The sequence below is a fragment of the Malus sylvestris genome, chromosome 11, assembly GCF_916048215.2.
Source record: "Malus sylvestris chromosome 11, drMalSylv7.2, whole genome shotgun sequence".
NCBI classification, from domain to species: Eukaryota; Viridiplantae; Streptophyta; class Magnoliopsida; order Rosales; family Rosaceae; genus Malus; species Malus sylvestris.
The window spans coordinates 25,169,787-25,190,680 of NC_062270.1; the positions used below are offsets into that span (position 1 = coordinate 25,169,787).

The 20,894-nt window shown below is 43.0% G+C and overlaps 1 pseudogene; it reads right to left on the reverse strand.

Moving 5' to 3' along the window:
* Positions 1-15,057: 15,057 nt before the first annotated feature.
* On the reverse strand, positions 15,058-15,936 carry LOC126588686 (zinc finger A20 and AN1 domain-containing stress-associated protein 4-like; annotated as a pseudogene).
* Positions 15,937-20,894: the final 4,958 nt, after the last annotated feature.

Here is a 20,894-nt window from a genome sequence, read left to right on the forward strand (position 1 = left end):
TTTTCTAGTCCATTTGAATATTTTTCATACGTTCTTATTATTAGAATTTTTTACTTGCAAATGTTCTTTGATAAAACGTATAAGCAAAATATAATGGCTAGAAATTTAGAAATTTCCACAAGTGAAAATTCTAATGTTCAAGAAATGGGATTGCGGAGATCCGTGAGGCTAAATGCGACAATAAGGGGAGCGGCATCATCATCACGAGCTTCCACCATGGGAACCACCGTGGTGGCTACCTCGGTAGCCACCCGCGGCGAGGTCCATGGTGCCTTCACCACGGCCACCATGGGAACCACCGCGGTGGCTACTTCGGTAGCCACTCGTGGCGAGGTCCATGGAGCCTTCACCACGGCCCGGAGATCCGTGAGGCAAAATGCGACAATAAGGGGAGCGGCATCATCACCACAAGCTTCTACCATGGGAACCACCGTGGTGGCTACCTCGGTAGCCACCCGCGGCGAGGTCCATGGTGCCTTCACCACGGCCACCATGGGAACCACCGCGGTGGCTACTTCGGTAGCCACTCGTGGCGAGGTCCATGGAGCCTTCACCACGGCCCGAGCCGTGCCATCCAAGGCTCACGGTACCAAGACCACGATCCAAGCCGTGCCATCCAAGTTTACGTGGACCCAAGCCCAAGCCTCGCATTCACATGCACCGCGCATTGAGCAGCCTGTTCCCGTGATCCAGCCTGCTCCCATCAAGCAACCCACTCTCACGGCCCAACCTGCTCCTGCCGAGCAGCCTGCTCTCGTGACACAGCCTGCTCCCGACGAGCAACCCACTCCCGTGGCCCAGCCTGCTTTCGTCGAGCAGCCCACTCCGGTGGCCCAGCCTGCTCCTGCCAAGCAGCCTACTCTCGTGACCCAGCCTGCTCCCGACGAGCAACCCACTCCCGTGGTCCAGCCTGCTTCTTTCGAGCAGCCCACTCTCACGGCCCAGCCTACTCCTGTGGCTTTCCAAGCAGCCCAAGTCGGCCCAAGACTATCTCAACCATCCGGACCTACCATCGAGCCTGGGGTATTCTCACCACATTTTTTCACGGATTTGACATTTCCCAACTCAAATCTCGCGCCCGGAGTCTACCACCTTTCCACTGCCCAAGGAGGCGCATTCCTTCCAAGCTCTTCCAATCCAAATGGCGAACAACACTTATCTCGACAAGTCATAGAGTTGACGAGCGCCCTTGCACAACAGAAAACCTTGGTGAATCAACTTTTGCAACGTATCGGGATCCAACGTGCCCCGGACAAGGTATCCCGAAGTAGGACAAGGGCAGACGAACATTTCCAGCAGCGTCCCGGTAAGCAGCCACTCGACCAGCCACGAGCCGAACGTTTGGGCAGTGTACATTCCCGTCTTAGAGCGCGAGGGAGCATGCACTCTCGACTAGGCCCACGGATGAGCATACATTCACGGTTGGGGTCATACTCCGATAGTCAACATGAGCAACCTTCCGGGCAAAGTGTCGATTCACAGCTAAGCCCACAAGGAGCGTCCTCCACCTCACATCAGAGTAGGCAGCACGACGGATGGAGAGAAGCAGTCACTCAATCCAGCTCAAGTTCAACCAGCAGCCTGCGAAGAACTCGCTCGCCTACTAAGAACGCACCACATGCACTGCATTCGCGGCATAGACGAGCCAAACACATGGAAGAACAGCCTAGACCAGCAAGTCATGACTGGGGGCAGCCGAGAGCTCCGCTACCCCAACAAAGGCAAATTCAGGAAGAAGTAGAGAGACTCTTGACCAAGCGATTGCATGATTTCCAACGCAACGAGGTCACCGACGAGGCACTACGACGGAACATGACCAACATAAGCAGGTCACCCTTCACGGACGAGATCGAGCAGGCAGAGCCTCCACGAGAGTTCAGCATGCCACATTTCACATCTTTCAAAGGGGATGAAGACCCGGAGAGACACTTAAAGCGCTACCGAAGCGCAATGATCCTTTATCGAAACAACGATGAGCTTATGTGCAAGATATTCGCCACCACTCTACAAGGCGAGGCGCAAGATTGGTTCTACACCCTGCCATCACAATCCATCCGGAATTTCTACGAACTTTCTTTGGTTTTCACCAAAGAATATTCATCCTATCGCTCGATCAAAAAGAAATCTGATCATTTGTTCAACGTCAAGAAGAACCCAAAGGAGTCAATTCGCGACTATGTGAGGAGGTTCAAAGTAGAGAAGGCAAAAATAGTCGGATGCAACGACTCGATAGCTAGAGCAGCCTTCCAAAAAGGACTTCCAGCAGACCACCCGCTATTTGGAAAATTGATCATGAAAGAAGATCTAACTCTGGCAGACTCTTTTGCTTTGGCAGAGAAGTATGCACTTTGGGATGAGGCTCGCCAATGCACATTCAAGGACTTGAAGAAGTACCCGACATCACCTCCCTAGAAGCAGCGGAGGACTTATTCACATGTTTGACGATATCTAAAGTAGCAATAAGCTCTACCATCATGCGAGAAGAGATGGGGGCCCGACTACCTGTATTCCACAGTTACCTGTATTCTACAGTTCAAAAACTCTCCTCGATGTTATTAAAAATTCAAAAGCTAACTTTGGTGATAGTTGTTGCAACCCAGAAGCACAAGTTTTACTTTCAAACGCATGCAATCATCCTAATGACGTACTATTCTGCCCAATCCAGACACGCGACGATAAAGGTGTAGACCATGGCGGATGTAAAGTTTTCTGACGAACGCAACACTAGAAGGACACACTCGAAAGCAAGTTTTGTCCTCGTCACCCTAAAAGATTCTACATAGGAGCAACATGTACCGGCAGTTGAGTACCATTTCTTGCTGCGCATCACACGGCCCTAGCCGACCCTTGCTCAATGATTCAACTCTAGAGTGGCCCAATACCGGCAGTTGAGCATCTCCTGTTGCGTATGACATGGCCCCATCTCCATAGCTCCCTACTGCGTCTTCACGCCGAGCCTAGGTGACGCAACAGAGCAGCCCAACGATGCCTCAGAAGTAGCCGAGCACACTCTAGCTGCGCCTACTCCACCCGATGGAGACTTCTGGCATTTGCATGTCGACGACGCAGAAAAGCCTTCATCACTGCCGGCAGAGAAGGCTCCAAAAAGATGGATCCCATCTGGGAAGGTCCGTACAAGATCAGCAGAGTAGGGGGCAAGAGTAATTACACCCTCACCACCATGAAGCGGCAAAAATATTGAAAAGAAATGGATGGCCTACAATCTGAAGAAGTACCATGTGTGACCTCCCGCTACATCAAAACCCGAAGACTCAATAAGCTCGACGGGCACCACCTCACAAGCTGGGGACTATCCAGTTGTTATGCAGTTCCTACCTTACAGCTAAAGTTCTCGTTCGTTTCACTCATTTTTCAATGAGGAATTTAGAAGAAATCACAACTTGGCTTGGTTGCATGCTTACAACAACTAATCACTCCTGCACTTCAAAAGAAGACTGCGCCCTTCTTAGGGACTCATTGCAGGAATTGCGCCCCCCGAGGGACCAACCATGCTCTCCAGTGCGATAGGGTAAACCAATTCTCCGACACCCATATGGGTCAGCTCTCCAAGACGGGAGGATAAACTTTACACTCCGAATATCCAGACGTGGATGAGCCTGGCTGCCCTAGTATAACTAGATGCATGATGGCTTACGCCGGGATTCCTAGAAGTAGCCGCAATGGTCTTTTTCAAGGCTTAGCTAACTGAAGGATTTTGGGTCTCTTGGCCTAATCCGTGGGGAACCGGGCCCTAAAGACAGAGAGGGCACATTACGCAGTACATCCGATGGACGGCTGCCCTGGAATCCTAAAGCTGCTACCGAGTGCACTAAGGTAGCCTACGGATTCCGGAAGACTGCCTATGGCTTGCCCTTCGAGCAGTGAAGCCGCACTAGACTTATACAACCGCACATTCTTGTGAAAGGTTAAACAAGCTAGCGCGCATATACGAAGTTTTATCCATTGCCGACATGCTACGTAGTCGATAAGCTTCACCTCTGCCAAGCGCAGAACAACCTACACCAAGTCCTAAAGTGTTGTGATACTTGCTACGCAACCTACGGAATTGAAGAAAGTCAAGGTTAACAGCCGAGTGGTTACGCAGACTTGTCTACTTCTGTAAGTAAGGCATCCGGCTGCCAACCCTATGGCTAACAACTTTGCAAAGTTCTACACCAACACCTACGGTTGCATAGGCTACGCGAGTTTGTCTGCTTATAAAAAAGTAGCATGCCTGCCACTGGTCTATCAAGTCTAAAGGTTAGGGCATGAACAAAAGAAGTGAAGATGAAGAAAAACGAAGGAAAACATGTTTATAAACAACTAGCAAAGGCCGAATGAGTTCAAGCAAAACAAGAGCTACAAGGAAAAACAAGAAAATCCTAAAGGCTACCTAAAATACTACACTACAGCAGCTTGGACATCCCACGACTACTCGATCGCCACACCTTCAACAGCCGTAACGCTCTTAGCAGCGGCATCATCCGGCGCTTCACCCCCGGCTGCCCTAGTCTGGGCACTAACTTCTCCAACTACTTCACCAATGGAAGCCTTAAAAGTAAAAGCAAACAAGTCTTCCGGAGAAATAGAGAAGGTCTTAAAACCTCAAGCCCATCATTCTCACCCTTCAGCTGCTCATTCTTCTTAAGCAGACTAACACGGACGCGCTACAGCTCATCCACTCTCTTCTCAGCATAAGTAGCGAAACGAAGCTCAGAAATTGCAAGCTTAAGATCTTGAATCTGAGGCGAATTAATCTCAGCAGCAAAGGGAGCAGGCTTTGGCGCCACTTTAGCAGCAGAGTCCACCTTACCACTCTTCATAATAGCAAGTCTCTACAAAGGTGAACCGGACTTGGCTCCCAAAGAACGTCCTGGTACAAACTTCGGCACTGGGGGCATGATAAAACCTTTACGCTGAGTAATCTTATCCACAATTGTACTAGCCATTCTCAACATGGAAGACGCCACATGCTCAGATCTAGCAGCCTTACATTTCTTCCCATTGGAAGAAGTCATGTCAATCACATACCTCTCGGTAGCAAGCGGACCCTCATGAGCAGCAGAAGAAGTCTTCAGTTTTTTCTTAACTGGCATCTCATGAGCAGGTGGGGAAGATCTCTTCTTTCCATCTTCATTCATAGTAAGCTCCACGACAGCGATCAGATGAGCCAATGCATCCGCCTTGATCCTCTTTACCTCCTCTTTCCGGAGCAGCACACATTTCTTTCAGCAAAGAGGACTAAGGAGCCAACGACATTCATGGTACTCAGCAGGGGAGCTCAACCCAGTATTCCAGCAGGCAGGAGGCCTGCATGCCCAACATTCCAGCAGCCCGTGAGACCCGCAATCTCCTTATTTCTCTCAATCGCCAGCCTGGCCCGAGTCAAGTCCAAGAGCCCAAAGGACATGAGCCATGCGATTCGCCTAACACTGCGCCCCAGCGCCACAATCCTCGACCCCAGCTGCACAAGCTGCCCTTGGTTCTAGCCAAGTCAAACAGCTTAAAGCAGTGGTCCCTACCACAATACCTCATCGGCCCATGCCGAGCCGACTCCTGGCCTATGCCAGCCGACGTGCCGCACCACCCCGATGGCTGCCCTGCAATAGCACTATCCAAGAAGAAGGCAAGAAAAATTAAATTTTTCTTACATCGGTGCGGCACGGAAAAGACGAAGAAATCAACGAAAGACGGTCTTTTGCACAGGCAAGACGTAGAAGATTGCTAGAGGAGGGGGAACAAATATCCTCTAACTTTCTCTCTCTTGTTGGGTAGAATAAATCGCTCTCCAAAGTTGATTTAATAACCCACTTAAGGTGGACTTAAATAGGCTTTGAGAGAAATTTATTTCCCTTTCCTAGAAGGATCTAATTTCCATTTAAAGAGAGAATCAACAACAAAATAGGAATCAATTCAGAGTTGCCTAAAGCGAGAAAATCTCTACACCTGTTGCCCTTTTCTGCAAGCAGCCCAACAGGTGTGGGGGCATTTGTGGAGCCAAAAATATTCGCTAGGCGACACGTGGACTTTTGGACAAAAGAGGACAAAAATACCCTCGAAGCATACAAGGATTCCTACGCGCGAGCAGTGGGCAATCATCTTTCAATCAAGTCAAAAGTGCCCAAAAAAGGTAACAATTAATAACCTCTCTCATCAAATCCTTTCTATAAGGTATTTCCCAAAACCTAGTATTTTCTATTTCATTATTTAGCTAATCAATTAGCTAAATAATATAAACCTACCATATCTCCTAAAATCACCCAATTAATAGCCCAAAACCGGCCCCCACTATTCACATCCTCATCTTTCCCATTTTCCTTATTAAAATAATCATTCATTTTTATAACCACCCATTTATTATTTTCATATTTAATTAGCCAATAAATTGGCAAATTAAACATGAAATTAACCCCCACAAAAACCCTATGGCTGGCTACTATTATTCAAAATAGGGCAAACCCTAACTCTATAAATAAACACATATTCTCACCAAAAATTCATTCCAACTCTCTCACAAAAAATCACAAATACTCTAAACACTATTTCTCTCTAAAATTCTAACTTTGGTATCGGAGGTTCTTCGGCCAAAGCCCCCCCCCCCATTCATCGTGGGCGCGTGAGGCTCTTGGCCTTAACCTAAGGTGCTAGTTGTTTTGTAGGTGCAAAATCGTCCAAGATCGAAGAGGAGAAAATTTGCATCCACAAAACTCACTCTCCTCTCTTATGTGTAGATAATATAGTTTGTTAAAATAATAATAATAATGACCCACCAAAGTTTAACAAATAAAAAAAGAAAAAAAAAGGAAAAACCCCTAGCTGATGTCTAACTCATCACTCGAAATTCGAATACCTAATTAAGAATTCTCTATGGCAAACGTGCCATTCACCTTGAAGCACAAACAGAGAATATTCTTTCAAATTGTAATTTTATATGCCAATATTATTATAGTGGGGTTGGATTTTAAAGTTTAAATACCACATTCTTCGAAGTTTATAGCTAATATATCATTTTTTTTAAAAGGATTAGTTGATGGCTTCATTATAATAGTTCATTTTTTTGGGGGTTGAGAAGACTTACAGAGGCATTTCAATTTTCCTGGCCACCATCATGCGATTCACCAGTGCCAAAAATTGACTTAAAATGTACCGTGTAAAATACAGGTTTGAAATTCATTCCTAATCACTGGGCCACCACGTAATGGTTCTAATATATAATATTTTGAGTTTAGGTATTTATGGAAAAGGTCAACCAACCAACTAATAATCAATAAAGTTCAGTTTTATTATATATCTGCCACTCAAAACAATAACCAACAACTCACGAAATGCTCCTCCAACGACCACCATAACCAGGGGCGGAGCCACCAAGGGACTAGGGTAGTCCCCGGCCCATCCTGACTTCATCTGAGGTGTGAACCTCATGGAGGAAGATGAAGCAAACGACGTCGTTAAGCTGTTTTGATTTTAAATCTTTTCGGCTGTCTAATGAAACGATAAGTTTGGCAGGGGAGTTTTAAAAGAGATGTGCAATTTTAAATGGAAAAAGCAACCCCACTTCTGGTTTGATTCTCTCACCTAATAGTAATATACACCTTATAATTTTTTAAAGCAACCCACCTTCTTTATTTGCAGACCTCTCCCCCTTTTCCTTTTTTTTTCTACTTCTTTGTATTTTCTTTAAGGGAGACTTTGGATGCGGTCCCTAGTTATGAATAATCTTTGACTGAAACTTTGTTGGTTTTCAATTTTTGATCCAAGTCCCTAAAATTAATTGATAATTTATTTCTATGTACGTTACTATATTTTTTAAATTAAAAATTAAAATTTATAGTTGTTTATAGTAATGAGATTTTAAATAAAAAACATAATTTGTGGGATTAAAATATTAAAATATAAATATACTATTGTGTGTGTGTGTGTAAACATGGGTACATTCATAAAAAATAACCAAAAAATTATTGTATCAAAACATGGGTACATTCTTCAAAATGGGTACATTTAGCAAAAATAAAAATGGGTACAAATAAATAAAAAAATATGGGTACAATACAAATAAAACTTTAAAAAATATGGGCACAAAAAGAAATTAATATATGGGTACAAATTAAAATTGAAAGGAAAATTGGTACAAATTAAAAAAGGGTTGCAAATTAAAAATGGGTACAAACTAAAAATAAAAATATATGATAAAAAATTTAGCCATAAATATAAATATACTAATTGTAACATTTTTAATATTAAATGAATATATTTAGAAATAAAAAATATTTTATTATTGAAATAATTAATGATATTATTAATACAAAGGACCTTGATCAAAAATTGAAAAGTAATAAGGTTTTAATCAATAGAGTAGTAAAAATAAGGATGAAAACCTAATTACTCCTTTTATCCTTCCACAACCTACCTCTTACTTGGTTGTCTGGGTTTTTACATTTTTTTCTTCTTAGTATTGAATTTAAGAGAATTTTTTCAGTTTTGTGAGGATTACACAAATTGCATATGTCAACATATTATGAATTCAACTTTTTACACACACTCATATATATATATATATATATATATATACATGTATATATATACACATATTTGTGAAAGGCCCCTCCTCATTCAGAATTCTGGCTCTGCCATTGACCATAACTGGCCAACTTCGGCGAATCATCAACACCAGTTAACTTTAGACGAACACCATTGGTAGAACAAAAATGAAGTTTTTCTAAATTCCAATTTCCAAACCGAAATCGGCACCATTTCGTTAAGAGTACATTATTTTGAACTAGTATATAAATTAAAAGAAAAGGGAAAACCGACCTTAAAGTCAAGAATTTAATCCGACTATACCATCGTTAGATTTTTTTAACCTATTATATATTAAATATTAGGAGTGTGATATACATACACTCCCTTTTACTCATCACACACATTTTTAATTTTCGACCATCAAATTTGATAAATTGAAATAGATCAACAGATAGGTGTTTGAAAAGTAAAAGTTGGTGTATGTAAAGCATACTCCTAAATATTAAAGGAAAAGTATAGAAAAACAAATATAAAAAGTTGATGAACAGCCAACCGACCGAAAGTGCACATTAGTATCAGGCACTATTTATACAGATATTAATGTCCCAAATGGCTTTTCGAAATTTCAGTCGTTTCCATCATTTCATTGTATCATTTCGTTTTCACTTGCTCAAGCTTCTCCTCCCCTTCATATTCATATATACAACTAATGAGGCTCTTTAAGGAAATGAATCTTCATTTATGAAAAAAATGAGAATTAGTTGTGAGACTTATTCTATATCGAATTTTAATGATTCGAACTATCTATTTTGTAAGTATCAATTCATAAATCATTATTGCAAAAATTTAATTCAATCCGAAACCATTTGTCTATTTTGTAGGTATTATGATAAAATTTCAATATTTCTTAGAGAACAAAGTATTTGTCAATTTCTTTGAACTTAATTAGATGCCTAAAATATTTATGCTTTGACAAATATTTTGCAAGGATGATCTATGAGGTGCAATTTGAAAAATAGACAATTCAGATCGTTAAAATTCAATGTGGTGCAAGTCGCACAACTAATTCCCATTTTTATAAAAAGAAGGGATCCCCATTTTTAAAGGTCTTCTACAAATAATATCAAATATAACCGTTCAATTACAATAGTAGTGACACGACAAGTGTCATAAAAATTCATTAAATTTCTATTTATATCTCAATTTAACCGTTAATTTTGTGTACCCCTCGTATTTTGTGAAGGTGTGGTAGCCGGAGAATGAGGATCCTTTCCGAATCCTCTTTGTGAGGTTCCTGAGGATCCTCAAATCGTATCTGTTTATCATACATCGTATGGTAAAAAATTATTCTATTTTTTTTTAAATTAAACATGAAAAATACCTAAAAAAAACTGATCACACCATATATGATAAATGAACACAATTTAAGAATCCCCAAAGTCCTAACAAAAAGAATCCGAAGAGATTCCTCGTTCGTAGCCTGGAGGTATTAAAGCAACGTCTATGAGTAGAGTTGAGCGCAAAATATGAAGGTCATCTCAAAAACTCTAACTTAGAGATGAATCCACTTGATTTTTTGAAAAAAAAAAAAATCCACCTGATTTCATTCCGCTCGCGACTTTTATTTGGATTGTGAGTTGTGACCGTTGCATTTTCTACCGACTTCTACCGACCCAACCCAAAGTCTTTCATTTATACTTTCTTCTCCTCCTGTGAACACGGAAAATTCCTGAAACGAAAGAAACAAGAACAACGTGCACAAACAAATATTTGTGTTTGATGATTTTGGGTTACAATCTCTCTCTATTTTGATCCTCTGATTCGACCTCCGTAAGGTGTGTATTTGTGGATGTGTGTTTGATCCAAAGGGCCGTTGGGCTTGATCTAAGGATGAACGTTCTTCAAGGGCCGTGGACTTGATCTTGAAGGTGGATTTGAGCGGATCTTCAAAGGGGCTTTTGGGCTTGATCTTTGAAGAACAGTGATGAACGGATCTCCAAGGGCTTTTGGGCTTGATCTTGAAGAACAGTGATGAACGGATCTTCAAGGGCTTTTGGGCTTGATCTTGAAGAACGGTTGGATGTGTGGATTTGTTGATGTTGTTGATCAAAAGGGCCGTTGGGGCTTGATCTTAGGATGAACGGATGATGAACGATGAACACTTTCTTCAAGGGCCGTCGAGGCTTGATCTTGAATTGGTGGAAGTTCTTCAAGGGTCGTTGGGACTTGATCTTGAAGGAGGATTTGACGAATAACGAAGAGGGCTTTCTTGATTCTTCGGGATTTGCTTGAGACTTTAGAGTTTCAAAGCTTCAAGGATTTTGGATATGTGGGGAATATTCTCTTCCATTTTGGGAGTAGAGAAATGTATTTGTGAATTTTAGGATGAACGGACGGTGAACGATAAACACTTTCTTCAAGGGCCGTCGGAGCTTGATCTTGAATTGGTGGAAGTTCTTCAAGGGCCGTTGGGGCTTGATCTTGAAGGAGGAATTTCTTCAAGGGCCGTTGGGGCTTGATCTTGAAGGAGGATTTGACGAAGAACGAAGAGGGCTTTCTTGATCATTCGGGATTTGCTTGAATTTGGGAGGTTGGATGCTTGAAAGCTTTTAGAGTTTCAAAGCTTCAAGGTGTAATATGAATTGGTTCCCCCCTCTTAAATGAATGAAATGGGCTTGTATTTATAGAATTTTCCAAGGCCTAATTTTGAATATAATATCCCAGATGAAATAAGTCGTTTCTGCCAGGTGTTGACACGTGTCCTATTTGATGACTTTTCCAACTCATTTCAATTTTCGTTGAGTCACACGTTACGTGTAAAATTTATGTAATACATGAGCGTTGACACTTTGATTTATCGGTCAACATTTATTTACCGAAATTTCGATGTCTACAAATGCCCCCACTTCAAGGCACGTCGTATACATGTGCTTGTCACGTGTAGGAGATGCGTTTTGAAGTCCCTTATTGTAGATGTCGATCCAAAGGCCATTCGAGGCTTGATCTTGAATTGGGCTGGAGATTTCTTCAAGGGCCGTTGAGGCTTGTTCTTGAACTGGGCTTGAGATTTCTTCAAGGGCCGTTTGAGGCTTGATCTTGAATTGGGCTTGAGATTTCTTCAAGGGCCGTTGAGGCTTGTTCTTGAATTTTTGTTTGAAATTTCTTCAAGGGCCGTTGAGGCTTATTCTTGAACTTTTGTTTGAAATTTCTTCAAGGGCCGTCGAGGCTTGATCTTGAAGGTTGAAATTGGACCACAAGGAGCTTCATGTGGTAGATGATCTTTGGCTTTGGTAGTGGGTGAATCGGCACGTATTTTGTTACGCTTGTTGACTTTCCACAGCTTTGATCTTGAACTGGGTTGGAGGATTTTCTGGATTCCTCCAATTGTTGATTTTCCACAGCTTATTCTTGAACTAGGTTTTAATTCAAGGGTGGTAGACACTTGATCTTGAATAGGACTTGTGATTTCTTCAAAGGCCGTCGAGGTTTGATCTTAAATTTGGCCGGAAACTTCTTCAAGGGCCGTTGAGGCTTGATTCTTGAAGGTTGACTCGAACACATGGCAAGCAGGCACGAGGTGAAGGTGACGACTTGTTGCTTTGTTCAATCTTTCTAATTCACACCTGAGCAGTTTGGTCAACGGTATGATCTTCAAGATTGATGGGCTCTTCTTCCAATTGGTGACTTGATCTTTAAGGATTTGATTCAAGGGTGGTGAATCGGCACGTGTAGCCCACAACGCCTAGTAAGTCGACCCAAGAATTTGAGGGTCAAAACGAGTTCACCGTCCAGAGTGATTGCAACCCTGATGATATGAGATACTTCTGATTTTGAAGAAGTAGCGGATGACTCAGCACGTGCTTTGTTGCACTTGTCTCCACATGCTTCAAGGTATCATTTTCATTTCCTTTAACTGTTCCTCAGGCAGATGCGGCATCTTCTCGAGTTCTTAATCTCAGACTCCTTCTGCTGAGTTGATTGTGCATGCTGCATTCTTCTCTGCTTGTTTCTTCAGGCAGATGTGGCAGCTTCTCGAGTTCCTTAGTTCGGACTCCTTCTGCTAAGTTGACTGTGCAGACCGCATTCTTCTCTGCTTGTTTCTTCTGCACGTTGTCTCCACATGCTGCAAGGTATCATTTTCACTTGCCTTTATCTGTTCTTCAGGCAGATGTGGCAGCTTCTTTGGAAGTACAACAGCAGTGGGATACGAGTACTCGAGAGCAATGCTAGGTAGGCAATCAGGGAAGGGTTCCCAGCAGTCGGTTCCTTACCCGAGTTTGAGTGGAAGTTCCGGCATATTGTTTTCTTTATCCTTGTCTTTGTAAGTAGGAACAAGGACAAAGGAAAGGACAGGGAGAACGCATGATATGAGATACTCTTGCTTTCTACCCTGGTGATATGAGATACTTTTGCTTTGGAGTCATTGGCTTGCAGAGGTACCCCAAGGAATAAGGAACACTGAGTGACCCGAGAGGCTTCGTTGGGAAGGCATTCTCGGAGATGAAGAAAGGTTCTGTATGTCTGCCTCGCTATGAAGGGTGAAGGTGGACAGTTATAGGAATTTCTTTAGTACCTGTAGAGGTACTATTCTTTTACTCGTGGCGGTAACCAATGAGTGATTGATCAGTATGGCTTCACGTGCTTTCTTCTTTATCAGAAATCTTCAACAAATTGTCCGTAATTTTCGTCAAGCTGAGTGTGCATGTGATAGGTGTTGACGAGGCTGAAAAAGACTGGCGCCTCTTCGATATCTGGGATCGGCGCTTCGACAAATTGCCCGTGATTTTCGCAAAGCTGAGTTTGCGCGTGACGGGTGCTGACGATGCTGAAAAAGACAGGCGCCTCTTCGATACCTGGGATTGGCGATTTAACAAATTGCCCGTAATTTCCGCAAAGCTGAGTTTGCGTGTGACGGGTGCTAACGCGTCTGGAAAAGCAAGATGCTTCTCCGATTTCTGAGCTTGCCTCTTCGATTTTTGAATTGGCATTTTCGATCTCTGAGTTCACCTCTTCGATCCCTGAAATCCCGTCGAGTGCTGATTTTTTTATAGAGGCACGCAGTTCGTTTCAAAGCACACTTGAATTTTCGCTTGTAGAAACTCCCATCTTGCACTTCTAAGATCTTAATTTGTCCGATCTCTTCTTTCTTCAACACCTTTGAAAATGTCTGGGCCCTCCGACCGTCGTTTTGATTTGAACCTTGGTGAAGAGGCAGTCCCGCCTTCTCCAGACAACATATGGCGCCCATCCTTCATATCCCCTACTGGTCCTCTCACCGTTGGGGATTCGGTGGTGAAGAATGATATGACCGCTGCGGTGGTGGCCCGGAACCTTGTCACTCCCAGAGATAACAGACTACTTTCCAAACGGTCTGATGAGTTGGCTGTTAAGGATTCTCTGGCTCTCAGTGTGCAGTGTGCATGTTCTGTGTCTAATATGGCCCAACGCCTATTTGCTCGAACCCGTCAAGTTGAATCATTGGCGGCTGAAGTGATGAGTCTCAAACAGGAGATTAGAGGGCTCAAGCAGGAGAATAAACAGTTGCATAAGCTCGCACATAGCTATGCGACAAACATGAAGAGGAAGATTGACCAGATGCAGGAATCTGATGGTCAGATTTTACTTGATCATCAGAGGTTTGTGGGTTTGTTCCAGCAGCATTTGCCTTCTTCTTCTGGGGCTGTACCGCGTAATGAAACCTCAAATGATCAACCTTCAGTGCCTCCTTCTCTTGGGGTTCCGCCGAGTACTGAGGCGCCACCTGATCGTCTTTGAAGATCCCCTCTTGTAAATTTGATTTGATTTGATTTTTTTTTTAAATGAATGTATAATGCAAATTTATCTAAAATTTCCAGAAAAATAAATAAAATGGACCTTCTATTTCTCTCTATGCAAATTTTTTTTTTTAAATTTATTTATTATTATATATATTTTATTTATTTATTTATTTTCCTTTTTTTCTTTTGGTGTTGGATGCACCCACCTCTTCCTTTTTTTTTTTTTTTTTAATAATGCACTTACTATTATATATATATATATATATATTTTAGGGTGATGGCTGACACCATCATTTTTCTATTATTTTATTTTATTTTTTAATTTATTGCTTTCGGTGCCGGGTGCACCACCATTCTTTTTTTTTAATTAAAATTTTTTTTCTTTGCTTTCGGTGGCTGGACAACATTTGAAAACCAATTCATAACTTTTCATTTTTTTACACACATATTATTATTTTTTTTTATTATTTTTATTATTTTTTTATTTTTTTTAGAATGGTTCCCATCATTTTTTTATTATATATTTTTTTTATATATATTTGGACGACGGGTTGAGGAATTTGCAGGGATGAAGCCGAGCTTCGGAGCACCGCCGTATAGCACCGATGTTCAGAACAATCCCAGGCCCCAAACTCTGCTCTTCGACCCGGCCCATCTCTCCGGCCTGCACTCTACCCAGATCTTCACCTCCACCGCCGATACCATCTTCCATGTGGACCCGAATCGGCGGCAAGTTCGCAAGCGATGGCGACGATGACGTGGACCCAAACGAAGAGGAGTTCTCAAGCATCGGCGAATCGAGGACGGAGTGAATGTCCTGATCATATCGTTGGTTCTGCGGACAGCCTGATTGATTGAAACTCGCCGATCAGCGATTTGAATTAAAGGTGTTAGATCCGACGGACCGGATCAAATCTTCTCGAGCTTCTCGGCTATGACCAACGGGTTGCTCCTGGCGATCTCCTCCCTCTCGAGGGTCTTGAAATTGAACGAGCACGCGTGCTTCTAGGGGTACCTGTGAACCCCGCAGAACGTGGTCCCGCACCTGCACTTGAACCCGGTCAACCCGACCCGTTTCCTGCAAACGGTGCACCGGTTCGGCTACGACATCACCGTAGCCACCTCAGGAGCCCGGACAACTTCAGCAGACTCACCGATTATATCCCCGGCTCCCTCCGGCGAAGTCAAGGCCGGGGGCGGAGGTTGGCAGATAGTCTCGATCGCTGCCGGAGAGGCAGGCAAAGATGTTGAAGGAGGGGAAGAATGAGCAGAGAGAGAGGAAGAAGCGGCATCGACAGCGGAGGCGGAGAGGAAGGCTTCAACGGTGGATTTGATCGGCGCCTGCTGCTGCTCCTTGAGGCAGAAGTCTCTGTAGCATTAGGAGCAGAGGTTCATGGTGGCCGGGCTGCCGAAGAATCCGCAGTTGTTTGCAGAGGTGATGGCCTTCTGGGGCTTCGCATCTGTGCTCTTCCGCCATGTCTGCTTACAATTTCGCCTCAAGATCTTGTTTTTCTTAAATTCGCCAATCGGATTCGATTAGATCAGATCGTTGTTGTCTTCGCCAAAAATAATTGATTTCGGAAAACCGATCTGTGTGAGGAGGAATGAAGAGATTTTCTTGTGAAGCGAAGTGAGGAGAGGGGATTGTGTGAGTTTTGGGAAAGAAGGGTCTTTTGGGCTGCTCATTTTCATGGATTTGGGCTCCGGAGGTGATGATCCCTTTGGGCTTCGATAAGGGCCTGGGCTGCACCGGCTTTGGGCTTCACAGGCACAATCAAGTGCCTTCTTGCTGATTTTATTTTATTTTATTTTATTTTTTATTTATTTATTTATTTATTTATTTTTGTGTAAATAAATAAACATATGTATTCATCATTTTTTTTAAAATAAAATTGACTTTTCTTTAATAAAACATTTATTTATATTTTGATGTGACTGAACTCGAAATTTTGAATATTCAAGCTGCCTACGTACCCCTCTAAAGAAGAGATCAAGTCATAACGTAGTTCAAATACATACATATATTTTTTGGTATTTTCTTTTTTTGTGCCGTTTGCAGTTTCAGCTCGTGCAGGCAAGGAGTGTTGGTGTCGTTTGCAGTTTCAACTCGTGCAGACAAGGAGCATTTGGTGCCGTGTTGCAGTTTCAGCTCGTGCAGGCAAGGAGCGTTTGGTGTCGTTTGCAGTTTCAACTCGTGCAGACAAGGAGCAGTGTGTCCTACAGTTTAGGCTCGTGCGGACAAGGAGCTTTGTGCCATGCAGTTTAGACTCGTGCGGGCAAGGAGAATTTGTGAATTTTGTCAAGCAATTTTGGAGAGGCGTTCCTCACAATCTTCATAGCAAGGAGCCTTGACCGAGTGATTGAAGAAGTCTTCGGGAAAGAAATCGCGCATTGTGATGGCAATGGACGATCTTTGTGTCGTAATTTCATCATCCTCAACACTTTCACGTTGCTTTGAAGGTTGACAATAGCTGCTTTGCCCCCTTTCCGATTGGCGGACTTGTGGAGGAGACATACGCTTCTTGTGCAATTTCTTAGGAGTGATTTGAGTCCATCCTTCAACTTTGCTTGTCTTGGAGGATGCCCCCAGTGGTTGAGGTAAAAACCTTAAGTCGGAAGAGCCAGAAGTGATGGTGGTATAGTTTGACTTCACCACATCGTCAAGATCTAGCTCGATGATTCCTTTCTGAGCCAGCTTCATGATGAGATCTTTCAGCACGAAGCATTTTTCTGTCGGATGACTGATGAAGCGGTGGAATTTACAGTATCTTGGACTGTCGGTACGATTCATCTCTTCCGGCCGTCTGCACTCAGGTAAACCGATCACCTTCTTGTCCAACAAGTCATCAAGCATGGCAACCACATCAGAGTCGGGGAATGGATAAGTCTTCTCCTCAAGCTCCTTCAAAGTGCGTCTATGCATCTCTTGATCACGAAAAGCTTCGGTTTGAATCGCCTTGCCTCGTGTAGAGATTTTGACGGGAGATGTGTTGATCGTCATCGCTTCCTTGGTGGGTTTCCATGCAGCCTTTTCCACCTTTGTCTCAAGAACTTTGTCGTTCTTGTAGTCGGCGATCGGTTCCTTCTTCCCATGATGGGCGATGCTTAACTCCATGTCATGGGCGCGGGTGGCCAATTCCTCGAAAGTCCGTGGTTTAATGCCTTGAAGGATGTATTGCAAACCCCATTGCATGCCTTGGATGCACATCTCGATTGAAGAGGTTTCCGAGAGCCTGTCTTTACAGTCGAGGCTTAGAGTGCGCCATCTGTTGATGTAGTCAATGACTGGCTCATCCTTCCACTGCTTTGTGCTCGTTAGCTCTAACATGCTCACAGTGCGGCGGGTGCTGTAGAAGCGGTTGAGGAATTCCTGCTCTAATTGCTCCCAGCTGTTGATGGACTCAGGCTCTAGGTCCGTGTACCACTCAAAGGCATTTCCTTTCAGCGAGCGCACAAACTGCTTGGCGAGGTAATCTCCCTCCGTCCCCGCGTTGTTGCAAGTTTCGATGAAATGTGCAACGTGCTGCTTTGGGTTACCTTTTCCATCAAACTGCATGAACTTTGGTGGTTGATAACCCCTTGGCATCCTTAGGGCATCAATCTTCTTGGAATAGGGCTTCGAGTAGAACAAGGAGGTATGTGAGCTCCCTTCGTACTGTGCCTTGATGGTGTTGGTGATCATCTCCTGCAGCTGCTGGATAGAAAGAGATCTCATGAGTGCCGCTGCTTGGTCTGGCTCCGGTTTCCCATCGATTTTCTTCACCGGGGGTTCTTCGTCTCCGCCAACTCCTCCCTTTAGTGGATCATCCTCTGGGTCGGGTTTATCGTCGTCCTGCGCCTCCAGTTGGTTGACTAGTGCTGCAATTTGCAAGTCTTTTTCTTCCACAGTTCGAGTTAGCCTTGCGATTGCTTCATTCATTTGAGCCAGCTGCTCATCGATTGAAGTTTCTCCAATGGTCATGACTTGCATGGCTGAACTGTCGCTTGAATCGGCATCGGAGAGCATGGATTCGGAGTATTTCCTTGGGCTTTCCCCCCTTGGTGCCCTTAGTGAGGCTAAGGTGATCAAAGGCTCGTGCCTTGGGTGCTTTTGTTCCCTTGGCAGAGTTGATGCAGAGGTGAAAGAGGCGGCAGAAGTAGCTCTTGCCATGCTTCGAGTCGTGATGCCCAAAGTGACACCAGTTGCGACGAGGACGCTTTTATTCTTTGCGCCGGTTGCGGGAACAGTTTGAGCCTTCCTTGATGCCATTAATTTTGGAAGCGCGCTTGAATTTCTTGAACAGAGAAAGAGATGAGAGGCAGAGATTGTCCCACTGGACGTGCCAATTTGTGAACACGGAAAATTCCTGAAACGAAAGAGACAAGAACGACGTGCACAAACAAATATTTGTGTTTGATGATTTTGGGTTACAATCTCTCTCTATTTTGATCCTCTGATTCGACCTCCATAAGGTGTGTATTTGTGGATGTGTGTTTGATCCAAAGGGCCATTGGGCTTGATCTAAGGATGAACGTTCTTCAAGGGCCGTGGACTTGATCTTGAAGGTGGATTTGAGCGGATCTTCAAAGGGGCTTTTGGGCTTGATCTTTGAAGAACAGTGATGAACGGATCTCCAAGGGCTTTTGGGCTTGATCTTGAAGAACAATGATGAACGGATCTTCAAGGGCTTTTGGGCTTGATCTTGAAGAACGGTTGGATGTGTGGATTTGTTGATGTTGTTGATCAAAAGGGCCGTTGGGGCTTGATCTTAGGATGAACGGATGATGAACGATGAACACTTTCTTCAAGGGCCGTCGAGGCTTGATCTTGAATTGGTGGAAGTTCTTCAAGGGTCGTTGGGACTTGATCTTGAAGGAGGATTTGACGAAGAACGAAGAGGGCTTTCTTGATTCTTCGGGATTTGCTTGAGAGCTTTAGAGTTTCAAAGCTTCAAGGATTTTGGATATGTGGGGAGTATTCTCTTCCATTTTGGGAGTAGAGAAATGTATTTGTGAATTTTAGGATGAACGGACGATGAACGATAAACACTTTCTTCAAGGGCCGTCGGAGCTTGATCTTGAATTGGTGGAAGTTCTTCAAGGGCCGTTGGGGCTTGATCTTGAAGGAGGAATTTCTTCAAGGGCCGTTGGGGCTTGATCTTGAAGGAGGATTTGACGAAGAACGAATAGGGCTTTCTTGATCATTCGGGATTTGCTTGAATTTGGGAGGTTGGATGCTTGAAAGCTTTTAGAGTTTCAAAGCTTCAAGGTGTAATATGAATTGGTTCCCCCCCTCTTAAATGAATGAAATTGGCTTGTATTTATAGAATTTTCCAAGGCCTAATTTTGAATATAATATCCCAGATGAAATAAGTCGTTTCTGCCAGGTGTTGACACGTGTCCTATTTGATGACTTTTCCAACTCATTTCAATTTTTGTTGAGTCACACGCTACGTGTAAAATTTATGTAATACATGAGCGTTGACACTTTGATTTATCGGTCAACATTTATTTACCGAAATTTCGATGTCTACACCTCCTTCTAAGTGAAAAATTGGGTAGCCTATTTTTTGGGATTTTTAGTGTGTCAGAAACACACTTTGATACAACAAGTATCATAATATAAGATATTAGATACTTGAAAAAAAAAATTTCAACCATTTGTATTTTGATTTTTGAAGTACTGAACTGTGTTTTCGGCGTACTAAAAAATAGTTTCCTACTTCTTAGACCCTTGTCGTTTTTGCTAGACCTCTATAATATAGATCATGTTTTAATATGGACATGGCATGAGAAGAAGTTATGGTCCTCAAAGCATGTTAGGCCAAACATATATATTAAGTATTTGTCCACGTCATTGCCTAACACTGTTAGTATCTTCACTTAAGGGTTTAGGGTTTTGGTGCCTCACATAAGTCTAATTATTTATTTATGAAATAACGGAAATCGAATATGCAACATTTTTTTAATAAAACGTTGAATTTCATTCCAAACAAAAAGATTACATAGTACGTTAACCAACAAAAGGTATAAAGCGGGATGATAAGGCCATTTCCAATCGAACGAGGGTTAGAGGGCCTCTGGCTCTCCAAGATATTAATATTTTAATGAACAGTATATGACCATATTTGCCTCCATGTCCAACCGAGAGCCAAAGGGCTATATGGCTCGTTTTAGTCCTGTTACAAAAAACCGTTTCCAACCGAAGGTCATAGGATCAAACATAATTTATTATTTAACTTTAATGTTATTTAATGTTGTTTCATATTGTTTAATGTTGTTTAATGTTACTAAATTTAATTTAATGTTGTATAATGGATTAGGAAGTTAAATAGAATAAAAAAAAATTAAAAAATTTTGTTAAAAAAAAAACAAAAAAGGCCTATCGTTCATGTCAGATATAACCGACAGGAATAAATACAATGCTGTCGGGTATATTCGACAGGAATAATGAAAATCCAGCCTGGCCCTGGGTTGGCTGGTTGGATTGGGCCAGCCTGTTGGCCATTTGACCCTTTTTTGTCCAATGTGGCCCATAAGCCCTTTGGCCTAGCCCTCGGTTCGAGACGATTTTCGGGCTATTTTCGACCCTCTGACCCTCTAGACCCTTCGGTTGGA